The 20,602-nt window shown below is 39.7% G+C and overlaps 1 protein-coding gene across 7 annotated transcripts in view; it reads left to right on the top strand.

The window, feature by feature from the left end:
* LOC140483193 (mitogen-activated protein kinase kinase kinase kinase 3) overlaps window positions 1–20,602 on the top strand; it is a 308,564-nt gene that overhangs the window by 159,950 nt on the left and 128,012 nt on the right. The gene's annotated exons all lie outside the window — the stretch shown is intronic.

The raw sequence follows: 20,602 nt of genomic DNA, 5'->3' as shown, positions 1-20,602 counted from the left end.
GGGTTTCTGGTTCTTGGATCATTGGGACCTCCTCTCTGGCAGGGATGACCTGTGCAAGAAGAATGGGTTGAACATAATCTAGAGGGCAACCAATATCCTTATAGGGAGAGTTTAAACTAGAGTGGCGGGGTCTGGGAACCAGAGCAGCAGGTCAGCAAGTGGAGGATTGAGGAGAAGATACATGTTAGGACCAGTAAATCAAACAGAGAAGACACACAGAGACAGGTACTAATGGGCTAAAGTATGTTTATTTCAGTGCAAGGAATATTATAGGTAAGGTAGATGAGCTTAGAACCTGGATCAGTACATGGGACTATGATGTTATTGCCATTACAGAGACTTACTTGAAAGAGGGGCAGGACTGGGTGTTGATCGTTCCAGGGTTTTATTGTTTTAGATGAGGTAGAGAGAAAAGTAAAAGAGGTGAAGGAGTTGCAATACTAATCAGGGAGGATGTTACATCTGCGAAGAGGACATACTGGAGGGCTCAGCCACTGAGGCAATATGGGTAGACCTCAAAAATAAGATGTGTGCAATCACTGTGGTGGGATTATGCCTCCCAAAAGCCTCCGAGGCATTAAGGAACTAATATGTAGGCAGCTTATAGAGAGATATAATAAAAACAGTTGTCATTGTGGGTGACTTTAACTTACCTAATATTGACTGGGACTCCCTTCGAGCAAGAGGCTTAGACAGGGCAGAATTAACTGCATCCAAGAAAGTTTCTTGAAACAGTATGTGTAAAGTCCAACAAGGGGAGGGGCCGTACTGGACCTTGTATTGGCTAATGAGCCTGGCCAGGTGACTGATCTTTCAGTGGGAGAGCATTTTGGAAACAGTGATTACAGCTCCTTAAGTTTTAATATAAGGATGGGTTAGGTTCTTGTGGCAAGGTACTAAATTGGGGAATGGCAAATTATATCAGATTAGGCAGGAGCTAGAGAGTGTCAATTGGGAAGACCTGTTATCAGGCAAGTCCACATTTGAAATGTGGGAATTTTTTAAAGACCTGCTGATAAATGTTCAGGACTGGCATGTTTTAGTAAGGAGGAAGCACAAGGATGGCAGGGTTAAGGGGCCTTTGGATAACGAGGGAAGTCATGAATTTAAAAAAATGGGAGCATATGTAAGGTTTAGAAAGCTAAAATCAGACAAAACCCATAAGGAATATAAAGAAAGCGGGAAAGAACTTGAGTAGGGAATCAGAGCGAGAAGGGACCATGAAAATGACCTTGGCAAGTAGAGTAAAAGAGAATCCAAAGGCATTCTATACATGTATTAATAATGAGGGAGAAGGTAGGACCAGTCAAGGATAATGGAGGGAACTTGTGCTTGGAGGCAGAAGATAATGAGTGAGATCCTAAATATAAGTACTTTACATGAGTATCCCCCCAGGAGAACAGTGAGATTTGTGTGGAGCGTAATAATATGCTACGGCATTTTGAGATCAAAAAGGAGCATTTAAGGTTGATAAGTCCCCAGGGCCCGATAGTATCCACCTCAGATTATTGAGATAGGCAAGAGTGGAAATTGCTGAGGCCTTGACCAAGATCTCTGTGTCCTTATTAGCCACTGGAGAGATCCCAGAGGACTGGCGAGTAGTGAATGTTGCTCCCCTGTTCAGAAAAGGAAATAGGGATAATCTATGAAACTCAGTTTCACATCACCATTGGGAAGCTATTGGAGACAATATTAGAGATAGGATTTATATGTATTTGGAAAAGCATGGTCTAATTAGGGACAGTCAGCATGGCTTTGTGCAGGATAGGTCGTGTCTTATTAACTTGATTGAATTTTTCAAGGAGGTGACATAGGTTATTAATAAGGGTACAGCAGTGGATGTTGTCTACATGGGGTTTAGTCAGGTATTCAGCAAGGACTTTTATGTTAGGCTCATCCAGAAGATAAAGATGTATGGCATCTATGGTGACTTGGCTGTGAGGATTCAGAATTGGCTTGCCCATAAAAGCTAGAGAGTAGAGGTGGAAGGATGTTTTTCAGGCTGGAAGTCTGTGATAGTGGTGTTTAGCAGGGATCTATCCTGGGACTTCTGCTGTTTGTAATATATATGAGTCATAAAGATGTATAGCATGGAAACAGACCCTTCGGTCCAACTCGTCCATGCTGACCAGATATCCCAAATAAATCTATTCCCATTTGTCAGAATTTGGCTCATATCCCTCTAAACCCTTCCTATGCATATACCCATCTCCACCACTCCCTCTGGTAGCTTATTCCATACACATACCACTCTCTGCATGAAAAGGTTGCCCTTATGGTCCGTTTTGTATCTTTTCCTCTCACCTTAAAGCTAGGAGTCCTCCAGCCTGGGGAAAAGACCTTGTCCTATCCATGCATGTCATGATTTCTTAAACCTCTATAAGGTCACTACTCGCCCTCTGATGCTCCAGGGAAAATAGTCCATTCAGTCTCTCCTATAGCTCAAACACTCCAAGCCTGGCAACATCCTTGTAATTTTTTTCTGAGCCCTTTCAAGTTTCACAACATCCTTCTATAGGAGGGAGACCAGAATTCACACAGTATCCTAAAAATGGCCTAACCAATGTCCTATATAGTCACAACATGACCTCCCAATACCTATACTTAATGTACTGACCAAAAAAAGCCTTATTCATTATCCTGTCTACAGTTTCAAGGAGCTGTGAACATGCACTCCAAGGTCTCTTTGTTCAGCAACACTCCCCAGAACCTTACCATTAAGTGTATAAGTCATGCCCTGATTTGACTTTCCAAAATGCAGCACCTCATAGATATCTAAATTCATCTGCCACTGTTTGGCTCATTGGTCCCTCTGATCAAGATCCCATTGTACTCTGTGGTAATCTTGTTTGCTGACCACAACACTTCCAATTCATTGTCATTTACAAACTTAATGACCATGCCTCCTATGTTCACAGCTAAATCATTTATATGTACGACAAAAAGTAGTGAATGCAGCACCAATCCTGTGGCACACCACTGGTCACAGGCCTACAGTCTGAAAAGCAACCTTCCACCACTACCTTCTGCCTTCTACCTTTGAGCCAGTTCTGTCTCCAAATGGCTAGTTCTTCCTGTATTCCATGAGATTAGATTAGATTAGATTACTTAGATTACTTACAGTGTGGAAACAGGCCCTTCGGCCCAACAAGTCCACACCGACCTGCCGAAGCATAACCCACCCAGACCCATTTCCCCTATACCTAACACTACGGGCAATTTAGCATGGCCAATTTGCCTAACTAGCACTTTTTTGGATTGTGGGAGGAAACCGGAGCACCCGGAGGAAACCCACGCAGACAGGGGGAGAATGTGCAAACTCCACACAGTCAGTCGCCTGAGGTGGGAATTGAACCCGGGTCTCTGGTGCTGTGAGGCAACAGTGCTAACCACTGTGCCACCGTGCTGCCCTAACCTTGCTGACCAGTCTACGACAAGCAACCTTGTCAAACACCTTCCTGAAGTCCATATAGATCACGTTCAAAGCTCTGCCTTCATGAATCCTTTTCATTACTTCAAAAAAAGCTCAATCGAGATAGCGTGAAACCATTTTCCTGACACACAGCCATGTTGATCATCCCTAATCAGTTCTTGCCTTTCCAAATACATGTAAATCCTGTTTCTCAGGATTCCTTCCAACAACTTGCCCACCACTGATGTCTCGCTCACTGTTCTGTAGTTCCTGACTTTTCCTTATTACTTTTCTTAAATATATAAATGACTTGGATGGAAATGTAGATGGGTGGGTTAGTAAGTTTGCAGACAATGCAAAGATTAGTGGAGTTGTGAATAGTGTAGAAGGTTGTCAAAGGATACAGCAGGATATAGATCAGTTGCAGGTAAGGGCAGAGAAATGGCAGATGACGTTTATTCTAGGGAAATGTTAAAGAAAAGTGTACAGTTAATGGCAGGACCTGAACAGAATTGGTGTACAGAGGGATCTTGGGAGTTCAAGTCCATAACTTCCAGGAAGTGACCACACAAGTAGATAGGGTGACAAAGAAGGCATATGGCATGCTTGCCTTTATTGATTGGGGAATTGAGTACAGGAGTTAGGATGTCATGTTGCAGCTTATAGGATTTTGGTCAGGCCACATCTAGGGTAATGTGTTGAATTCTCGTCGCCACATTATAGGAAGGATGTGGAGGCTTTTGAGAGGGTGCAGAAGAGGTTTATCAGGAGGCTGCCTGGATTAAAGGGTATGAGCTGTCAGGGGAGGCTAGAAAAACTTGGATTGTTTTCTTTTATAGTGGCAGAGGTTGAGGGGAGACTTGATAGAAGTTCTTAAAATTATGAGATGCATAGATAGGGATAACGGTTAGAATCTTTTTCCTGGAGTTGAAATGTCTAAAACAAGGGGGCATACATTTAAGGTGCGAGGGAGATGTGAGGGCAAGTTGTTTTTGACACAGTGTGGTAGGTGTCTGGAATGCTCTGCCAGGGGTGGTGCTGGAGGCAAATACCAATGAGGATATTTAAGAGACTTGTAGATAAGCACATGAATGTGGAAGGAATTGAGGGATATAGTCCAAGGGCAGGCAGGAGGGATTAATTTAATTTGGTGTCATGTTGACACAACATCATGGGCCAAAGGGCCCATTCCTGTGCTGTACAGTTCTATGTTTTATGATAAGCCATTTAGCATCTCAACCTGCGACATCATTCACTAGAACCATGGCTGATCTGATTTTAGTTTTAATTCCTTTCTTGTTTGCCACCATGACTCAACTGCCTTGTTAGTCAAAATTGTCTAACTCAGCTTTGAGTGTATTCAATTATCCACCCCCTTGTCCTCTGTAAAAGAGAATACCAATGACCCTGAAAGAAGAAATTTGTCCTTACCTCAATTATAACTGGAAAGCCTCTCATTTTTTAACTGTTATCTAGATCTATATTTTTCCAATTGAGAGGAATCATTCTTTCAGCATCTACTCTGTCAAGCTCACTCAAATTTGATCTGTTTCAACATGATCGCCTCTCATTCTTCTGAATTCCAGTGAGTATAGGCCCAACCTGCTTAACCTTCCCTCAAACCAACCATTTCACCCTAGGAATCAGCCTAATAATCGTTCTCTGAGCTATTTCTAATACATATTTATCTCTCTTTATGTAAGGAGATTACTGTCTCACAAATGTCCTGTATAGTTGTAGTAATGCTCCTCTAAATTTTAGGCTCCATTTCACTTGTTGCCTGAATTATTTGATGTATCTGCATGTTAACTTTGATTCATGTTTGAGGACACCTCAATCCTTCTGTACATAGCATTCTGTAATGTGTCTCATTGCTAATAATCTGCCTTTCTATTCTCCCTCACAAGATGGTCAATCTCAAGTTTCCCACTTTTATGCCATCTCCAAAATTTTTGTCCACTCACTTAACAAATTACTTGGCAGATTCTGCATCCTCATCTGCTGTTTCATACTCATGGCCCTTGCTGTTGCTGGCACTCTCTCTAATGCTCCCCATTGGTCTCATTCTGTTCTTGCTCCCACTGCTGCTGCCTGTTCTGCTCCTTGCCGGTCTCATTCTCCACTCATTGTCAGCACTATAATGCTCCCTACTATTGTCTCTGTTCTAGCTCTTGTTGCTACCATTGCTCTCTTATGCTTCCCATTGATTTCGCTTATTTTTGTGGGTCATTGTCACATCTTCTTTTATACTCCCTGCTAGTCTCACTACTAATTGTGTTTATCTACCTTGGGCAAATAACAACATTTAATGCTTTCACTAAGCTGTTTAAATAGAACGAGTATTCTGATGCTGCAGTACACAAACCTACCGTTATTAAATTGGAACAAGTTCCATTATCGCCACCTACTGTTTTGACTGAATTTACTTATGTGAAGAAGTTTGGAAAACGATTGGTTGATCGAAATTGTATTTATTTTTGTAATTCAACCTAATGTTGAAGGGGTCCAGTTTCAGCCCTTTTTTTTTCCCTGTTACTGTCAAAAGATTCTGATTTGATCCAGGCATAACTGTAAATTGATAACCTGAGAATATGTTGATTTGTAATACAATTGAAGCATTGTGGCATATATTCTGGATGTTTTATATTTTCCAATATTAAATTTGTATGATTTGATTCCTGATATACTGTCTGCCATCTAGGACATTGAAATTTGAAAGTGTCTAATCAAGATCAATGAAAACTTTTTTTATTAAATGTTCCCTTGTGGGCCTTTTATATTTTTAAACTTGCGTTCACCATTTTGAGTTTCTTTAATTCTGCCCATGTTGTGTGCTCTGTACATTAAGCTCTCCATCAAGTTGATATTAACTCTTGGTTTCACATAAATTTCATTCAATTGTTAATACATGCCTTTGAGTCAGAAAGGATTGAGCACGTAACCTTGGCTGTTCCATCAACAGCACACTGAAGAAATGGTGAGTCCTTTTGGACGAGATATGAAGGCCACCTCTTTTCTCCACCCCCACCCCCAACATGCACACTACACCACAAACGCTACCACCACCACCCCCCCCCCCCCAAATAAACGTGTGCATACTCCCAAAGACCTAATAACACCATATTAAAAAAAGGAGAGTTTTGTTGCTCTAATATATGTTCCTTCCTCAATCACTGCTTCCAGAACTTGTAATCATTTATATATGGGACGTCACTGTGTGAACTAAATGATAACAGTTTCAGTTACAAAACAATGGCACAGTTCAAAAGGAACGCAGTGTGGTTTTGTCAAGTTAGGCTCACATAGGCTGTTTTCTATGATGGTAGATTTGGATAGCTCAGGAACTCTTTTTTTTACAATGTACTGCATAACTTGATTCCTTCAGAGCAGTTGCGATATCAAGTAGAAGCTTGACGTATTTTGGACACTATTTGAGGCTAAAGGCACTGAAATGGGAAGCGTGCCAAAATGAACTTGGATTGTGTCAGTGTGAATGGGTTGGGGAAAGAAAAGGCAAATGAACTGTAGTGCAGGGGTTTAATAATTTAACAATAATTATCAATGCACATCACTGTAGCTATTAGCAAGTTTTGAGAAAATTTGTAGCTCAGGTTGAGGTTCTGGATGTAGGTTTGCTTGCTGAGCTGGAAGGTTCGTCTTCAAACGTTTTGTCACTATACTAGGTAACATCATCAGTGAGCCTCCGGATGAAGCATAAGACCATAAGACATAGGAGTGGAAGTAAGGCCATTCGGCCCATAGAGTCCACTCCGCCATTTAATCATGGCTGATGGGCATTTCAACTCCATTTACCTGCATTCTCTCTGTAGCCCTTAATTCCTTGTGACATCAAGAATTTATCAATCACTGCCTTGAAGACATTTAACGTCCCGGCCTCCACTGCACTCCGCGGCAATGAATTCCACAGGCCCAGCACTCTCTGGCTGAAGAAATGTCTCCGCATTTCTGTTCTGAATTGACCTCCTCTAATTTTAAGGCTGTGCCCACGGGTCCTAGTCTCCCTGTCTAACGGAAACAATTTCTTAGCGTCCACCCTTTCCAAGCCATGTATTATCTTGTAAGTTTCTATTAGATCTCCCCTTAACCTTCTAAACTCCAATGAGTACAATCCCAGGATCCTCAGCCATTCCTTGTATGTTAGACCTACCATTCCAGGGATCATCCATGTGAATCTCCGCTGGACACACTCCAGTGCCAGTATGTCCCTCCTGAGGTGTGGGGCCCAAAACTGGACACAGTGCTCCAAATGGAGCCTAACCAGAGCTTTATAAAGTCTCAGTAGCACATCGCTGCTTTTATATTCCAACCCTCTTGAGATAAATGACAACATTGCATTCGCTTTCTTAAGTACAGATTCAACCTGTATGTTTACCTTTAGAGAATCCTCGACTAGCACACCCAGATCCCTTTGTACTTTGGCTTTATGAATTTTCTCACCGTTTAGAAAGTAGACCATGCATGTATTCTTTTTTTCCAAAAATGCAAGACCTCGCATTTGCTCACATTGAACTTCATCAGCCATTTCCTGGACCACTCTCACAAACTGTCTAGATCCTTCTGCAGCCTCCCCACTTCCTCAGTACTACCTGCCTGTCCACCTATCTTCGTATCATCGGCAAACTTCACTAGAATGCCTCCAATCCCTTCATCCAGATCATTTAATATATAACGCTTTTTCAGCTGCGGCCCCAACACTGAACCCTGTGGGACACCGCTTGTCACCGGCTGCCATTCTGAAAAAGAACCTCTTATCCCAACTACTTATCCCAACTCTGCCTTAAGAACCTCTTATCCCAACTCTCTGCATGGGTGGTATGGCCCGCTTACTATTTGTGTTTAGGTTTCCTTGTGCTGGTGGCATTATTTCCTATTCTGTTTCCTCAGGTGGTGGTAAATGAGATCCAATTTGATGTGTTTGTTGATAGAGTTCCGGTTGGAATGCCATGCTTCTTGGAATTCTCGCGCGTGTCTCTCTTTGGCTTGACCTACGATGGATGCGTTGTCCCAGTTGAAGTGGTGTCCTTCCTCATCTGTATGTAAAGATACTAGTGAGAATTGGTCATGTATTTTTGTGGCTAGTTGATGTTCATGTATCCTGGCAGTTAGTTTTCTGCTTGTTTGTCCAGTGTAGTGCTTGTTACAGTTCTTGCAAGGTATTTTATATTTAGTTTTGCTTGTTGTCTGAAAAGGGTCTGTCAAGTTCATTAGCTGCTGTTTTAGTATGTTGATGGATTTGTGGGCTACCATGATGCAGACAAGAAAGAATACTGAAATACAACAAACTCACAGAAGAAACCCAGCAAATCATCAGACAGTTGCGTCAGCATTAAGCAGGAAAAAATAGGGAAACATACTCGATACACAAGAAAGTAAAACACTAGAAGGATCAAAAAGAGATGAAAAACATTGTTATCCTACCTGCGGACAAAGGACGATTTTAAATCAAAGAGACTACATTGAGAAAGCGAATGCACTGCTTGCCGATACCAACTCTTACAACCAAGTGGCGTTAGACCCGACCCCACAAGTAGAGAACTAAATCATAGCCCTACTCAAAAAAACTTCAGAAATCTGGAGAAATAAATAAGACTGACTTCAAAAAATGAAACCAGATGGATCCAACACACCTTTCTTCTATGGAAAACCCAAAATTCACAAACCAGGAGCCCCCTTTAGACCCATAGTCTCGCTACCTGGAACACCAACTTACAGATTAGCCAAGGAGCTACACCAAAGATTAAAACACATAATAGAAGACTCACGCTACTCTATCCAAGAATTCCTGAAGACCATCAAGGACACCAAGAGAGAAGAGGATGAAATAATGGTCTCCTTTAACGTAACAGCCCTATACACATCCATCAACATCAACCTGGCCAAGGAAACACTGACTACACTATTAGAAGAATCAAAGTCACATATAACAAACACCATCAACTTCTTTAGCAAGGAGAATATCATCAAGCTAGTGGACCTATGCCTTACCACCCACTTCACCTTCAACAACAAAACCTACAGACAAATCAACGGAACACCCATGGGACCTCTGATATCAGGGTTCTTTGTAGAGACTTGAACAAATAGCCCTGCCAACCATCCAACCCAAACTTTGGGTCCGCTACATGGATGACACCTTTGTCATCACTAAAAGAAACAAATTAGAGGAAACTTTCAAGACCATCAATAATACCCTTAGTGGCATAAAATTCTCTAAAGAGGAGGAAAACAACAACAAACTGCCATTTCTAGATGTCGCAGTAGAGCGAACAGCCAATGGGGAACTTCAAGCTAGCATCTATAGGAAAACAACACATATGGACCAAATACTGAACTACAGAAGCAATTATCCCAACATCCACAAACAAAGCTGCATTAGAACATTACTTCAACGAGCCACCACATGCTGCAGCACAGAGGAACTACGAAGAGCAGAGGAAAATCACCTTTATAGCGTATCCAAAAAGAATGGGTACCCAATGAACACAGTCCACTGATTTCTCAGCAACAAACCCAAACAAGCAGACAAAACACGTCCAGAAACCCTAGCCACACTCCCCTACATCAAAGACATCTCTGAAATGACTGCCAGGCTACTCAAACCTCTTTGGTATCATGGTAGCCCACAAATCCACCAACACACTAAAGCAGCAGCTAATGACCTTGAAAGACCCTGTACAGACAACAGGCAAAACTAATGTCATTTACAAAATACCTTGCAAGAACTATAACAAACACTACGATGGGCAAACAGGCAAAAAACTAGACACCAGTATACATGAACATAAACTAGCCATAAAAAGACATGACTCAGCTTTCACTAGTATCTTTACATACAGATGAGGAAGAACACCACTTCAACTGGGACAACACATCTATTCTCTGACAAGCCAAACCGAGATATGTGCGAGAATTCCCAGAAGCATGACATTCCAACTGGAACTCTATCAGCAAACACATTGACTTGGATTCCATTTACCACCCCCCCGAGACAAAGAACAGGAAGTGATGTCACCAACACAAGGAAACCTAAACACACAAATAGAAAGCAGGCCATGCCACTAGTGCTTCATCTGGAGGCTCACGGATGATGCCAACTAGTATGGTGATGAAACGTCTGAAAACGAGCCTTTCAGCTCAGCTAGTAAACCTACATTGAGAACTGTAGCTATTTTTCTTTGAGGGGAAACAAGCATGAAAAATCCCTTTAGCTCTGGCATGTTTTTTCAGTGATCCTGCTCAGTTTTTACTTGTGACTTGTATATTTCTTTAAATTTCAAATGTTAAATTGTGTATAATCTAACTTTCCTCCTATGGATTTGTGGTAATCATGATGAAGCCACTAACTTTTACATGAATGCTAACATTTGGACTGAGTATATGATTTAATTGTTTATGCAGAATGATTCTGTTAGCATCATAGCCTAGGAGAAACAGGTGATATTGATACTTTTTCTTAAAGCTGGAATCTTTAACTTGAATTGCTTCACAAAAATGAAACATCCCTTCCTTCTGATGTTTTTGCCTAGGGTCTAACTAGAACCCTATACATTTCTCCTCAAAATCAGGTAACAAAAACATTGATTTTTCACAAGAAAATGATCCATAAAGTGGCTGATACTTTGAAAGAATCAAGACTATTTTAAATATACACTGAGCGCCTTGCATCTTTATATTAAGTAATGTCATCTTAAAATCAGAATCAAACGCCTTGTTCTTTTCTTATTTCTGCCCCAGTAAATGCACAGCAAATATTATCTCCCAATATGGGTATTCCAGTAAATTTGGAATTTGTACTTTGTGGCAAAATCCTTTACAACTAATATTTCAGAGCAGGCTGTAATATGTCTGAAATAGTTGGCAGACTTCTGAGGAGTTTCATTCTTTTTGGCTGTTGTCTTGTGCACATAATTTAATCCATTGGGTTCATGGATAGCCTTGCTGATCCAGTAACATTTAGTGTTTTTTTGGAACTAGGATAAAAATTTACACCCAAAGTTTGCTGCTTCAGTCTATTTTGAGCTAATCATGTGATGGTAAGGTGCAAAGTGTATAAATTGAGGCTTTTAACTGCAACCTCTTTCAGACAGGAAAAGAGCAAATCAGGTAGCCTGCTCTGCAGATGTTCAATCAAAAAACCTGAAAGCCCAGTTCTAACCTAATATGCCTTTAAGGATAAGGCAGATTTGACTCACTTGATTTTATACTTTGTACTTTGTAATTAGATATTTTACAAGGTCCTGCTACGTAATCATATTTTTCCAAAAATTTCATTATAAGTTTCTAAAGCAAAATTTTATATGGTTTACATCTTTGTGTGTGTGTGTGTGTGTGTGTGTGTATATTTTAGACGGGCATTCTTTTAATTGTTTATAAATCTATGCAGGATTAGAAGTCTTATCATAAAATGCCGTATATTTGTCTGATTTATACATGATGTTGGTGCTCTTGGGTTATATGTGTGGTTAATATTTTGGAATGTCAATGTGAAACTTGCTATTTAAATTGTGAATTAAGATAGCATCCACTCATTTGTTCTTGACATGTACTCCATTTTATCCATCGATGAATTCACATACTCTCTTATTGTGGTTTTCCTTTTTTTTTTCTGTTCCTCCCAACTCAGCTTAAGTTTTTAGGGATCTTTTCTCCTGCTTCTCCTCTTGCACGCCGAGTCTCACGTATTGCTGCACATCCTAAGGTACTTTGATATCCAGCAAAGCATCCCATTAACCTCAGCTGTACATTTGCTTATTTGGCTAATATTATCGCTGGCCTCTTAATGCAGATATACAGTTGTTTTAAAACAGAAAATCATCCTTCTAATCCATTCATTCAGGAGGTTTTTAAAGTAGTTTACACTGGATGTATAACTATGATCATGCTTTTAACTAGCTCTATTGCGGTAAAAACCCTTATCACCTGCAAAAGCTTGGTACTGACCGTGCTACTACCAATTTGCTTTACTTAGAAAAAGATGAAAAAGTACAGTGCCATCTCACCTAATTAAAATCTAAAGTAAGCTTAATCAGTAAAATCATAATCTCAGGCTTAAAGTCTCACTAGGACTGCATACTATGTTTATATTAAAATTTCAAGCCATAATAGTCTGCTGCATACAGATGAAATGTGATGGGTATGTCAACTTTCAAAAACTGCTAAGCTTTTATTACTATACTGAGATTTGAATGTATGTGTAATGGGTTTAATGTACTAATATGTTTATGCAATGATCTGCATTATTAATTAGGTAGATGCTTTTCCAGATTTGACTTTGTAGACTAAAAAGATCTGTAGGTCCATCTCAAGACAAATACTTATTTTCAGGGTGGGGAGCAAATGTTTTAATTCTAATATGCTATTACTTACTCAGAAATATGTGACTTTGAATTACTTTTTATAAAACTAATTAAAGGTGTGGAGCAAAGTATCAGGAGGATTGCAGATTTAAAGTTTCCTTAAATCATAATTAATATTCTTCTTTAGGAAGGCTGCAATTGTTCTGAGCTAAAGTAATAGCCATTTTTGTAACTCAAATTTGAAGAAATGCATATTTGGGAATCTGCTTACTGCTATTGACAGAAAGGGAAAAAATTGGACATAATGTAGTTGATTTCACAATAATCATTTAAATTTGCAATAACCCCAAGTTGCCACATGAGAGCTATTGACACTTGTGGTATTTGATTTTCATAAAAATTGATTTTAATTGAGACCCACTCTGTAAACTTCTGGATAAAATAAAAAAAGTTAATGCCATTTTAGAAATACTAACTATTTATTAGCAGTTTTGAAATCACCACACAATATTTTGTTCATCCATCTCAACTAATTCCATGTAAATTCTGAGGGATTTAGTAGGATGACAATTTTTCATGGTCACAATCAGCTGGAATTTGGTGCACTTGATATGGTGCAAAGTATTGGTTTTCTTTGGACCTACCTCTTCCCTTTCCTAAAGAATATAACTCTGTTAGTTATTACAGTACTGCAGCTAAAGTTGCAATGTTGCAATTCTGACTTAATGAAATTGGAATATCTCTGCAAGCAGTGGTCAGTGAATTGTGACCTCAAGATTAGAACCTACTAATCATCAGTTGAAAAACTTGAATTTTAGTATTGCTGTACTGTCATACTGTATATACTGAAAAAATACTCCAAAAGGCAACAAATATAATTTAATATTGGTATCAACAGTATCACTTTGTTTCAGTCATCGTAATTGCATTATTTATTCATTTGCATGCATGAATTAAAACTAAGTGATATGGTATCTTCCTAATTCATCTTTTGGCACTTTCCTCTTTATAAGTCTTTAAAAATTATGTAAAGTTTTAAAATCTGAAACTGTGGCTATTTTGACTCATGTTTAATACTTGATACTCCAATTTAAAAAAATTATTTCTTTAAATGTGGGTGTTGCTGGCAAACATTTGTTGCCCATCCTTGAACTAATGGGCTTGCTAGCCCGTTTCAGGGGACAGTTGAGAGTCAATCACATTGGGGGTTAGGAACTGCATGTCGGCAAGACCAGGTAAGGGTGACAGATTTCTCCCTAAAGTGCATTTGTGAGCCAGATGAATTGTTAGAACAATCATTGATGGTTTTATGGTTTCCATTTTTGAGACTAATTATAGATATTTATTCTAGATAGATGGATTTATGGGAAGCAGGAAGCTTATCAAGCTGTACTGTGCAGAATAGTATAACATTTCCAAGAACAGCACTTGCATGCTTTCAGTGATGGGAATATGTTAATATGGTTTTAATCAATAGACAATAGGTGCAGGAGTAGGCCATTCTGCCCTTCGAGCCTGCACCACCATTCATTATGATCATGGCTGATCATCCTCAATCAGTATCCTGTTCTTGCCTTATCTCCATAACCCTTGATTCCACTATCCTTGAGAGTTCTATCCAACTTTTTCTTAAACAAATCCAGAGACTGGGCCTCCACTGCCTTCTGGGGCAGAGCATTCCACACGCCCACCATTCTCTGGGTGAAGAAGTTTCTCCTCATCTCTGTCCTAAATGGCCTACCCCTTATTTTTAAGCCATGTCCTCTAGTTTGGGACTCACCCATCAGCGGAAACATGTTTCCTGCCTCCAGAGTGTCCAATCCTTTAATAATCTTATACGTCTCAATCAGATCCCCCCTCAGTCTTCTAAACTCAAGGATATACAAGCCCAGTCGCTCCAATCTTTCAACATAAGATAGTCCCGCCATTCCAAGAATTGACCTCGTGAACCTACGCTGCACTCCCTCAATAGCCAGAATGTCTTTCCTCAAATTTGGAGACCAAAACTGCACACAATATTCCAGGTGCGGTCTCTCCAGGGCCCTGTACAGCTGCAGAAGAATCTCTTTGCTTCTATACTCAATCCCTCTTGTTATGAAGGCCAGCATGCTATTAGCTTTCTTCACTACCTGCTGTACCTGCATGCTTGCCTTCATTGACTGGTATACAAGAACACCCAGATCTGTTTGTACTGCCCCTTTACCTAACTTGACTCCATTTAGGTAGCAATCTGCCTTCCTGTTCTTGCCACCAAAGTGGATAACCATACATGTATCCACATTAAACTGCATCTGCCATGCATCAGTCCACTCACCTAACCTGTCCAGGTCACCCTGTAATCTCCTAACATCCTCCTCACATTTCACTCTGCCACCCAGCTTTGTATCATCAGCAAATTTGCTAATGTTACTATTAATACCATCTTCTATATCATTAATATATATCGTAAAAAGCTGCAGTCCCAGCACTGATCCCTGCGGTACCCCACTGGTCACCACCTGCCATTCCAAAAGGGAGCCGTTTATCACTACTCCTTGTTTCCTGTCAGCCAACCAATTTTCAATCCAAGTCAGTACTTTGCCCCCAATACCACGCGCCCTAATTTTGCTCACTAACCTCCTATGTGGGACTTTATCAAAGGCTTTCTGAAAGTCCAGATACACTACATCCACTGGATCTCCCTTGTCCATCTTCAGAATTACATCCTCAAAAAATTCCAGAAGATTAGTCAAGCATGATTTCCCCTTCATAAATCCATGCTGACTCTGACCTATCCTGTTACTGCTATCCAGAAGTGTCATAATTTCATCCTTTATAATTGACTCCAGCATCTTTCCTACCACTGAGGTCAGACTAAGTGGCCTATAATTTCCTGCTTTCTCTCTCGCTCCTTTCTTAAAAAGTGGTACAACATTAGCCTCCCTCCAATCCGCAGGAACTGATCCTGAATCTATCGAACTCTGGAAAATAATCACCAACACATCCACGATTTCTCGCGCCACCTCCTTCTGTACCCTGGGATGTAGACCATCAGGTCCTGGGGACTTATCAGCCTTCAGACCTAACAGTCTCTCCAACACCAATTCCTGACAAATTTAAATTCCCTTCAGTTCAGGTCCTTCAGCCACTGTTACCTCTGTAATCCATCAAGAGAGATCAGTTTTAATCGATTAAAGTTAAATTCTGTCAGCTGTCGTCAGATTGTTAGCCTGGGCCTGCATTACTAGCCCAGTGGTACTATCACTGTGCAACCATCACCTCACATTGCCTGCCTTCTCCTTAAAGGGATTACAGGTTGCAAATTCTTTATTGGTAAACCTTGGGATGTTCTGTTTCTAGATGGGTCTGTTTAGGTCTTTTTGGATCATTGATTTTAGAGTCATTATTAAGGATGAGATTGTGGAATACTTGGAAGTGCATGGTTAAGTAGTGAAGACAACATGGCTTTGTGAAGCTAGGTCATGTCTTGCAATCTTTTAGAATTCTTGGAGGAGGTAACAACCAAGTTAGACAAAGGAGAGCCAGTGAATGTGATCTGTTTTGATTTCCAGGTTCCACACAGGAGGCTGCTAAATACGATAAAAGCCTGTGGTGTTTGGGACACGTTACTGGCACGTGTAGAGGATTGGCTGACTGGCGAATGGAAATAAAGGTGTATTTTTCAGGATGGCAGCCACTGACTAGTGGAGTTCTGCCGGGGTCAGTGTTGGGACCACAACTAATCATATTACTCATGCAAAATCTGGATGAAGGAACTGAGAGCATTGTAACTACATTTGCAGGTGTCACAACGATAGATGGAATGACAGGTAGTGTTGAAGAAGCAGGAAGACTGCAGAAGAACTTGGGCAGGCTAAGCAATTGGGCAAAGAAGTGACAGATGGAATACATTGTTGGAAAGTATGAGGTTATACATTTTCGCAGGAAGACTAGATGTATATCCTGTTTTCTGAATTGGGACAGGCGTAGAAAATCTTAATTACGAAGGGACTTGGGGAGTTGTGGATCAGGATTCTTTCAAAGTTAACATACAGGTTCATTTGGCAGTTAGGAAGGGAAATGCAATGTTAGCATTCAGTTCAAGAGGGATAGAATATGAGCAGAAATGTACTGCTGAGGCTATAGAAGGCTCTGGTCAGAGCTCATTTGGAATATTCAGCAGTTTTTGAGCTTTTTATCAAAGGAAGGATGCGTTGCCATTGAAGATTGTGGAGAGGAAGTTTACACCCTACATCCCAGGGATGAAGGGCTTGTTATATGAGGAGAAGTTGAGGAGTCTGGGACTGTACTTGATGGAGTTTAGAAGGATGAGACAGTCTCTTTTGAAGCTTGAGGTACTTATATACCTGGATAGAATGGATGTGGAGAAGATCTTTCCACAAGGAGAGATTAGGACCCGAGGTCCTGGCCTCAGAATGAAGGGATGGGACCACAACTTTTCATTTTATACATTAACGAACTGAGGGCATTCTAGCTAAATTTGCAATACAATGATAGATAGAGGGACAGGTGGTATTGAGGAGGTGGGGAGGCTGCAGAAAGATTTGGACAGGTTAGGAGAGTAGGCAAAGAAGTGGCAGATGGAGTATAGAATAGAGGCATGGACCGTTTTCTAAACGGGGAGAAAATTCAGAAGTCTTAAAGTACAAAGATACTTGGGAGTTCTCGTCCAGGATTCTCAAGGTAAACTTGCAGATTCAGTCTGTAGTTAGGAAGGCAGATGCAGTGATAACATTTATTTTGAGAGGACTTGATTATAAAAGCAGGGATGTACTTCCATGGCTCTATAAGGCTCTGTTCTATCCAGGTCATTGAGTGTTTTTAAGACTGAGACAGAATAGGTTCTTGATTGTCAAAGAGATCAGGGGTTACGGGGAGTAGGCGGAAGAATGAGCATGAGAAATTTAACAGTCATGATTGAATGGCAGGGCAAACTCAATGGACTGAAAAGGTCTAACTTCTGCTCTTATGCTCTTGGTCTAATGGATGACCTTTTAGACCTGAGATGGGAGGAATGTTTCCAGGCAGAGGATGGTTAATCTGTGGAACTCATTGCTGCAGAAGACTGTGAAAACCAAGTCATTTAGTGTATTTTGAACAGTGATAAATAGGTTCTTCATTAGTAAGGGGATCAAGGGTTCTGGGGGAGAAGGCAGGAGAATAGGGTTAAGAAACTTATCAGCCAAGATTGAATGGCAGAGAAAATGAAATGAGCAAAAATATCCTAATTCAGCTTTTTTGGGCTCTTGCCTGGATTTGCGGTGGTGGGCATGGTGTCATTTAGCCCAAAAAGACCTAAAAGAGAAGCTTTTTTTTAAATCCCAAAGGGCCAAAGCAAACAGACCTGTGTACAGAGTGTTAAGGCCTTTTTGAGGAGGTCTGCTTGGGACAAACGCAGTGTTTTCCAAAGTGCCCTGTAGTGTGTCTACAGGTTCGTTCAGGTCAGATTTCAAAAGACCTTGAGTTTTTTATTGTTTTTCGGTTTTTGGACATGCAGTTAAGGGATACCCAATCTGTGTTATCTATTTCAGTCTCTTTTATTTCATTCAAGTAGTTGATCAACTCAAGAACACACTTTGATACGCAGTTGGGAAATGATTATGAATGTGAATTGAAATTAGATTTGATGCAAATCTAAATCAGGGATGATGATGTGCAGATCAAGCTTCTGATTTTGATAAAATTACGTCATGGCTGTAGTGGTCTACATTAAGTTTGTGAAAACAAATCCTGTAACCTTTAATGATTAAGATAATGAGACACTTGTTTATTAATGTTAGAGTAAATTTGAAGCAAGTTCAAGCATTTGGACCAAAATTCCTGAGAAATTTCTCTTAATAAAAGGGATAAAATTGGGCTGTGTGTGGCATACTGCTCAAGGCTCTTCGTAAAAATGAAACTTTCTAAATTTGTTTCTTTTTTTAATTGCGTCACAGAGATTTTAGAACTGAGTTCTCAAGTGTTCCACCAAAACAGTTACATTTTTATAATAGCTTTGAGCAAATTGTAAACTTTGCCATTTCTGGGATAATTTTATCCTCAACACTGATGCGGTCAGCTAAGAATGAATTGAATGCATAACATAATTTGGTAACTGGTATCAAGAGAGCTTTACATGTCTCGTTTGTAATTGGTGAATGTCAAAGAGGGCAAACTTCAAACATTTGTGAAATGAAGTAATTTATAATTTAGATCCTTGTAAATGTTATTCGGTTTACAATGTGTTGATTTGCACATATATTAAGAAGTTCAAAAACAATAACAAACTTTTATTTTTACGTGTACCTTGTTGGTAACTCAGAACTGATGCTTTTTTTTTGTACCTGAACGTTTGGTAGCATTGCTGAGTAAATAGTTGCTGTTTTCTTGGAGACCTGGGATTTTTTTTTAAGGCGTGGTTTAAGATGTATGTTTGCTGCACATGCCAAAATGTATTTTTCTCTATCAGTGTGAGGTTTGTAGTTTTAAGCTTTCTTCTCCTCATATGGAAGAACTGGATTTATCAGGATTAATGTATATAGGCAAATTCAGTTTTAAACTCCTTGAAAGTTATGTAGAATGTTTAAGTTTGAAGTGCCAATAAAAGTTGGTGTTTTGTTAGTGTGACATGATTTTAAATATACACTGCAATGTTTTGACTTGCATTTTGAGACACACATCCTATGACTCAGCACTTTTCCAGAATTTTTAGTGCATGAGATATTGCTGCCCCTTTGAAAACGTAGTTAACATGGATGACTTAGTTATTTCCAATAACTGCTGAGTGTGACCAGCATCACTAAACATAATCACAATACTGTATCGGCATTACTAATTATTATTTAAATGAAATCTATTGGTGCGTACGGTGTAGCCCCTGAGTTATTTTAATTCAGTTCAAATTGTAATTTTATGTATGATTAGAGCTCTAAAATATATAAACGGCTAATTTCCAGTTTTGAGTCCTTGCCCGTAAATAACTATTACCTTTTGACAGTGGACTCTAATGAAAGGGTCAGGACATAAAAATTTGTCATTGTTACCTTTCCTTTCATCTTGATGACTGAGTTTCTCTTCTTCCATTTCATGTCAATTCAGTTGTCATCTTGCTTATTACAAGGACATTTATTCATTGTTGACCTGTGGTTCTGTGTGCTGGTTGTCACACCTCACTCAAATCTCCATTAATTATCTGTAAGCAACTTAAATGAGGATCAAAAACATTATTTGACTCTGGAAGGTGGGACACCCAAACCCAATCATGCCATTCAGTACCTTGTATACTTTCTCAGCATATCTTCCAACTTTTGTCACCGCATGACAAAGGTGATACTGAACCCAATTGCAGCATCTTGTCATCACAGTGGCCCAACATTCATTAACTATGCACACACTGAATGTGAACTTAACTGGTCCTTGCTGCCTTAACCATTTGAACTATGGGAGAACCTGAGTCTTGATTCATTTTTCATTCATTTCTTTCATCTCTGCTTTTTTCTAAATTGAAAGAGTTCTCGGATACCTTCGGCAAATTATTTGTAACTTTATGGTGTTGCTTTAAGGAAAGTGAGTTTGAGTTTAGAAGTTGCTTCAACATGATAAACTCATGTTAGATTTTTTTTGGCTTTTATCAGTGTTTCAACTGTTAATTTAGTTATTGTGTATTGCTAGATTGCTTCAACCTTTTCTTATGACATGACTAAATTAAATCATGGCATCCATCGACTACCTTTTTCTTTATAAAAATTGATGAAAGGCTTCAAGTGTCAGTAGAGATTAGTGTCAAACTGCAAAATTGCTAGTTTTCCCCACTTTTTCCTTTTGAGAGAGCGTCTCAAGTAGTTAGTGTATATTATAATCAAAAGATTAGGGAATATGGTAAAATAAGCTGTAT

The sequence above is a fragment of the Chiloscyllium punctatum genome, chromosome 11, assembly GCF_047496795.1.
Source record: "Chiloscyllium punctatum isolate Juve2018m chromosome 11, sChiPun1.3, whole genome shotgun sequence".
Classification (NCBI taxonomy): Eukaryota; Metazoa; Chordata; class Chondrichthyes; order Orectolobiformes; family Hemiscylliidae; genus Chiloscyllium; species Chiloscyllium punctatum.
This window is presented reverse-complemented; position numbering and strand designations above follow the sequence as displayed.